The sequence below is a fragment of the Rhinatrema bivittatum genome, chromosome 6 (genome assembly GCF_901001135.1).
Source record: "Rhinatrema bivittatum chromosome 6, aRhiBiv1.1, whole genome shotgun sequence".
In the NCBI taxonomy this organism is placed as follows: domain Eukaryota; kingdom Metazoa; phylum Chordata; class Amphibia; order Gymnophiona; family Rhinatrematidae; genus Rhinatrema; species Rhinatrema bivittatum.
Genome location: NC_042620.1, coordinates 255,467,894 through 255,474,166, shown reverse-complemented (window position 1 = coordinate 255,474,166; position 6,273 = coordinate 255,467,894). Strand labels below are relative to the sequence as shown.

At 45.2% G+C, this 6,273-nt stretch overlaps 1 protein-coding gene across 1 annotated transcript in view; it reads left to right on the top strand.

The window, feature by feature from the left end:
* Nucleotides 1-3,742: 3,742 nt before the first annotated feature.
* The window catches only part of LOC115094691 (transmembrane protease serine 9-like), a 98,952-nt gene continuing 96,421 nt past the window's right edge, over nt 3,743-6,273 (top strand). The window contains exon 1 of the mRNA XM_029607942.1: nt 3,743-3,854. The gene's annotated coding sequence lies outside the window, so the exon portion shown is untranslated. The remainder of the gene's footprint in view (nt 3,855-6,273) is intronic.

Sequence of the window (6,273 nt, the reverse complement as noted above, 5' to 3'; positions counted from 1 at the left end):
TGATAAGGTCAGTTCCTTAGTAATTTATCTTCTTTTCCTTTGCAATTACTCAGATTGAAGAAAGTGTAGTCCTTTATCCAACTCCCAATTTTATCTTGAGCTTCTCCCCACTGTAGAATGGTTAGAATTTAGTCCCAATTATCAGAATACAGCAAGTCCCAATTCTCCTACCTCTCCTGAAATCTTGTAAATATCTCAACTCTCCTTCTGGAAGTATCGGGGTGGCACTTTCCTCCCAAAAGTAGGACACTTGGGTCAGCAGGAACCCCCCTCCCCCCCCTCTTGAACAATACATTCAACTCCTTTCCTTTGGTAATGGATGGGAATCCCTTCCTCAAAGATGAAACCTCCACTCCTCAGGTGAAAGACACCTCTTCCTCCCAATGGTTTGGAAACTGGATCCCTAGTACCAAATGGACTCAGTCCCAAAAGGAATAAAAATAGACTGACTCAAAAGGGGAAAACCAAAGAAGAGAGAGGTAGGGTGGGAAAAAAGCTTCCTTGTCTCCCCAATGAGAAGATAGTCTGTGAAGACAAGCAACTCAAAGTGAAACGCCTCTGCATCGGGTCACTGGAGGTGAGTGACAGAGCAGCAGGTCTCTCCTTCCCCTTAGTCTAAACTTACACAGGGACTCCCCAAATCCTCTGTGAAGGGGTACCAAAGCTAGCACAGGCAAGGTTTCCAAAAAGTGGATCAAAAAGCACAACCCAGCAAAAATGGGCCAGTCTAACAGGTTGACCCAAAGAGGGCATACCAATCTTCTTAAATAAATTAGCAAAAATAATTAACAGGAGGCAGGGACATCCTCATGCCCTTCTGAAAGATTAACCCAAAATCCACAAAGCCAATCCATACCCTAAGATAATGGCAAGGATTTATATACTACTAGAGCACACCATCTGGTGCTCCTACATGGGGGAGTCAAAACCCAAACCTCTCTTCACTAAATCTCTCTGAACCGCTCCAGTTAGTACACTCCTTTTGGTAAGGATGCCAAAGGTTCCTTACAGAATTAATGAAAAGAAGAAAGACAATGGAATCAGGAATCACTTGGGTAATTTGGTATGTTACTGAGGTTGCGATGCCAAGAGATCAAGGAAGCTTCCAGGGTAGAGAAATACCTAAAGTACCTGAATGTAATCTGCTTTGAAGTGCCTGAAAAAGTGGAATATAAGTCAAATAAATACAAATACAAACTGTAGCTTCACTTTATAAAGTCAAGGATCTTAACCATTTGATGCCACTGTCTTCATCATTCCGAGTTCAACAACATGACAATGATGAAGACCACTTATGATGGATGATGATGATGATGATTGCTAGATGATGAATAATGACAGATGGCAGCGATGATAACAGATGACAAAGATGATGATAATTCTCACAGCTGATGACTGAGGATGATAGATGATTATTATAGATGGATGTTGGATGTAGTCGGATGATGATGATTTGTCTGTGATGAAGAGTTGCTAAAAGGCTCCAGAATTGCCCACCAGGGTAGATCCAGTCCTGGGTTTACCCCACTGCATGCAGGGACTTGTAATTCTGACCTTGCTATTGCAGTCCCTAAGAAAAACGAGACTACAAGGCCCTGCATGCAATGGGGTAAACCCAGGACTGGAACAAACCTGGTGAGTGAATCTGGAGTGACTTAGCAACTATACTCTGATATTTAGGAATCTAGCACAAATATTTCCCTTAATATTCTCTCTCATTACAGATACTGGAGCTGCCCAGAGCACAACCCCAGGTAACTGCCAACCATTCACAGGAGTCCCAGGAAAGTCAGGATGGAGTAGGGGAAATAAAGAGATCTACAGTAAATTGAGGAGGGAGAGAATAGGCAAGAGAAAACAGGGGCAATAAACAGACACAGAAACTGTTGATGCAACAGAGAAGGGGGAAGAGGTGGCCAATAAGCAGTCTTTTGGAGAAGGAATTTGGTGACCATGCTAACAGAAGTCTATGAAATTTGCCAGCATCATGGGGTTTATAGACAGTGGGGGAAATTTGCAGATGAGCCGTGTAGATACAAACTAAGCAGCAGTTTTAACATACATATTTTACCCAGATTTTCAAAGGGAAAACATAGGGGTATTTTCCTCTTGAAAATCCTCATAGTAAACTATGTGTGTTAAAACTGCCTACATACTATAAAACTGCTCTTTTGTGTGGGCAGCAGAAAGGGGAAGCTAGCACCCGTACCTTTGAAAATATCATGTACATGCATTATTCTTCCCCTGAATTTAAACATGCCCGAAGGAATGCTGCTTTTTAATGTATCTAAAAGTGCACATGGTGAGGGAGGGCATTTTTCAGAAAGGGTTAGATGAGGTAGGGTTAGGGTAGAGATTACAAAACTGTATTTGGGGTTCTTGCTGGACAGTAATAATTCTTTCTCTCTTTCTCTTCTGTGCCATAGTCTGTGGAAGGCCGATTGTCAGTAATCGTATCGTAGGGGGCACCAGTGCTCAGATGGGACAATGGCCTTGGCAGGTCAGCTTGCAGGAAAGGGGATCCCATATCTGTGGAGGCTCCTTGATTACCAACAAATGGGTGGTAACTGCTGCCCACTGCTTTCGGAGGTGAGTGTGTGTGAGAGCACTAAATGAGAGGACAGATGTGCCCAGATGGGATTGTAACCCAAAGAACTCCATTAGACGCAGAAAGCACTGACACCAGCTGTCCATGATAGGCAAGTGATTGTGTCACTGGTTGTCCATTATAACCAAAGGTCCATGTCATTGTCCATTATGGGGATGATCTTCAAACTGTCTGCACTGGGACAAAGAGCACATGTTCTTTTTACCTGTGGGCTTTGTGCAGATTTTTAAAGAGAAGGTATGTGAGCACTTTTGCTTTGACATTTGCAACAGCTATGAATTGTTCACGGCTACTTGCACCTGCTTTTTCTGCAGGTAGATTTTTTGCTGGAAACGGACGCATGAATATTTGAAAATGCTATCTGCATGCGTACTTTTCCTCCCCATCCTAAACACGCCTCTTGGAATGCCTCTTCTCAATGTGCATTAAATAACATGCATTGTGGAAGAAACAGTTGACTTTTCCCTGTATGGAGGGAAGGAAATTTTCAGAAAGCTGAATAAAACACTTTTTAGCCAAGTAAATCACTTTGAAAGTTGGCTTCTATAAGCAGGCTGTGCAAACATTGTCTGTCTCTTATAACTGATTAGATTATAAGCTCCAAGGAGCTGGTGCTGTCTCTTCTGTGTGTCTGTACAGCAATGTGCACATCTGGTATGCGCTATTCATGATTATTGAAGATAATAATAATAAAGATGATAAAACCAATCTTGTTATATCCCTGTCTGTCTGTTACAGACAATGTTATGTCATCAATTGTATGAGGTACAGTGTTATGTTATAAGCAGAACATTGTGCCACTGACCATCCATTACGGGCAGGAGACGCTGTATCACTCATTGCTATAAGTAGAAAGCATTTCTTAGTGTCTATGTGCTATAAGCAGAGTGCTATGTCACCAATGTTTCATTATAAGCAGTGTGCTGTATGACCAGCTACCCTCTGCTAATCTGTTTCCTTGCTCTCAGTCCCAGGTTCATAGTGTCGCTGTACAAAGTGCGCCTGGGTGCATACCAGCTCTCCAATTCCAGCAACAATGGGATAATCTTTAACGTGAAAAATATTATAATCAACTCAAACTATACCTGGAATTCGGAGTCCAGTGGAGACATTGCACTGGTGGAGCTCCAGATTCCTGTGACGTTCACAGATTTTATCCTCCCTATCTGTTTACCTGATGCCTCTGTGCAGTTCCCCGCAGGTCTCTTCTGCTGGGTGACAGGCTGGGGAAATATTGATTCAGAAGGTAAGGAAGAATATAAATCACCGATTAGTGCCCATCAATGCATTTCTCATGGTGTCTGCTCTGCAGTAGTGGCTTAACCTATCACAGTATCAGCAAACTGAGTTTTAAATTAAATTGTTTTATTCAAACTTTCTATTATACCATTTAACAATTCTGAATGAATAGGTTCTAGCCATGGCAACATGCCATTCAGCTCCTCCCTAACCCTTCCTTCTATTCTCCTCCAAGTCAGTACTCCTTGAGATGTACCCAGCATCAGAGGCTAACCCCCAAAAAGTTTATTAATGTCATGCTTCTCAGTGTTCTTGTAGAAGCAGGTGTGGCAAAGTACCTCCCAGTACATGTAGAACATATTTTTCTATCCTTCCTTACCTTTAATTTATTACTTGATACCATCAGCTCCAAATATTTGAGGGCTACAACATTCTGATGCCACCATTAGAGGAGCTTCTAGAATAGCTGAATTGAGTTGCAGCTTCCAAAAACGATCCAAGAAAATTAGAATTCTATCTACTTTGGGAATTTTCAGAGGTTCGTTATCCTCCAGATTGTGAAGCAGTCACTGTTAATTGTAAAACTCCTTTTGAGAATCTTTTCTGTCCCCGATGATTTTTAAATTGGACAGCAGAGGGCAGCACAGCTGTACAGTATTCTCCACCAGTACAAGAACCTGGAGCCAACAGGATTAATTTAATCCCCACTGCCAGAGAAGGTAGAGTGACAGTTTGGGAACTGTTTTAGCTGGGATGTGCAGCTGTGGGCCGACAGCAACACCTTATTCAGGATCTTCAGATCTGAGTGAGAAATAAACAAACATCCTTTAGGGCTCTTGTTCTCCTGGGATTCCATGGCCGTGATATGAGACATTAAATTCAGCTCTTGATTGGAACCAAATTGCCACAGGACCCCCAGAAGAGAAATGAATTGGTAGCAGTGGAATGGTGCAATCTTTCCCTTTTGACACCCCCCCCCCCCCCCCCACCCCCACACACAAACACCCCGCCCCTCTCTCCGGATCCCCTCATGTACCCTCCTGTCAAGAAGCAGGAGGAAGAGGAGGACAGCAGCCTTGCAGAACCTCAGGTGCATTCTCCTCTTCCCCACCCAGGCCTGAATGTCGTGCTTCCAACCTACTGTTTCCCATCAGGAGGGGGATTGAGGGGATGGGGGGAAGGGGGGCCTGGACAGGGGATCAGAGGAGGGAAGGAATTGGGGATCAGGTGAGTGAACCAGGGATTTGAGTGGGGAGAGGTAGGGAATGATCGGAGACCAGTTGAGTGAACTGGAGATAGGAAAGGAGGGAGGCATTGGGGGGGGGAGGGGGGGGGAATGAATCAGAGTTTGTGAAAGGATCATGGGGGGGGGGGGGGGGGAACAACAAGTAGACCAGAGTGGGGGGTTTGAGAAATGAAGTTAACCAAGGTTTGTGAAGGGAACATGGAGGGGGGGGGGGGGAGAGATTGAACCAGGGTGAGTGAGGGGGTTTGTGGATTGGGAGGGAGGGAAGAAATCAGGGTTTATAAAGGGTTCATAGGAAGGAGGGAGTGAACCAGGGTTTGTGAGGGATTTGTGGGGGGAGGGAACAAGGGTGAGGGGATTGACTGGAAGGATGAAATGAGAGGGAGGGGATTACAAGGGAAGAGGAAAGAATGAGAGGAGAATGTGAATGAGGGAATGTGGGGGGATGGGAGTACCAGGAGAAAGTAAATGATGGACGGAGAGTGAGGGGATTTTGAGGCTGGGAGAAAGAATGACAGAGAGAGTAAGGGATCAAAGTGGGGGAGAGGAAATGAAAGGATGGGGGAGAGTGCCATGGATGAAAGGATGGGGGAGAGCGACATGGATGAAAGGATGGGGGAGAGGAAATGAAAGGATGGGGGAGAGTGCCATGGATGAAAAGATGGGGGAGAGTGCCATGGATGAAAGGATGGGGGAGAGGAAATGAAAGGATGGGGGAGAGGAAATGAAAGGATGGGGGGAGAGTGCCATGGATGAAAGGATGGGGAGAGGAAATGAAAGGATGGGGGAGAGTGCCATGGATGAAAGGATGGGGGAGAGGAAATGAAAGGATGGGGGAGAGTGCCATGGATGAAAGGATGGGGGAGAGGAAATGAAAGGATGGGGGAGAGGAAATGAAAGGGTGGGGGAGAGTGCCATGGATGAAAGGATGGGGGGAGAAAATGAAAGGATGGGGGAGAGTGCCATGGATGAAAGGAGGGGGGAGAGGAAATGAAAGGATGGGGGAGAGGAAATGAAAGGATGGGGGGAGAGTGCCATGGATGAAAGGATGGGGGAGAGGGAAATGAAAGGATGGGGGGAGAGTGCCATGGATGAAAGGATGGGGGGAGGAGGAAATGAAAGGATGGGGGGAGAGTGCCATGGATGAAAGGATGGGGGAGAGGAAATGAAAGGATGGGGG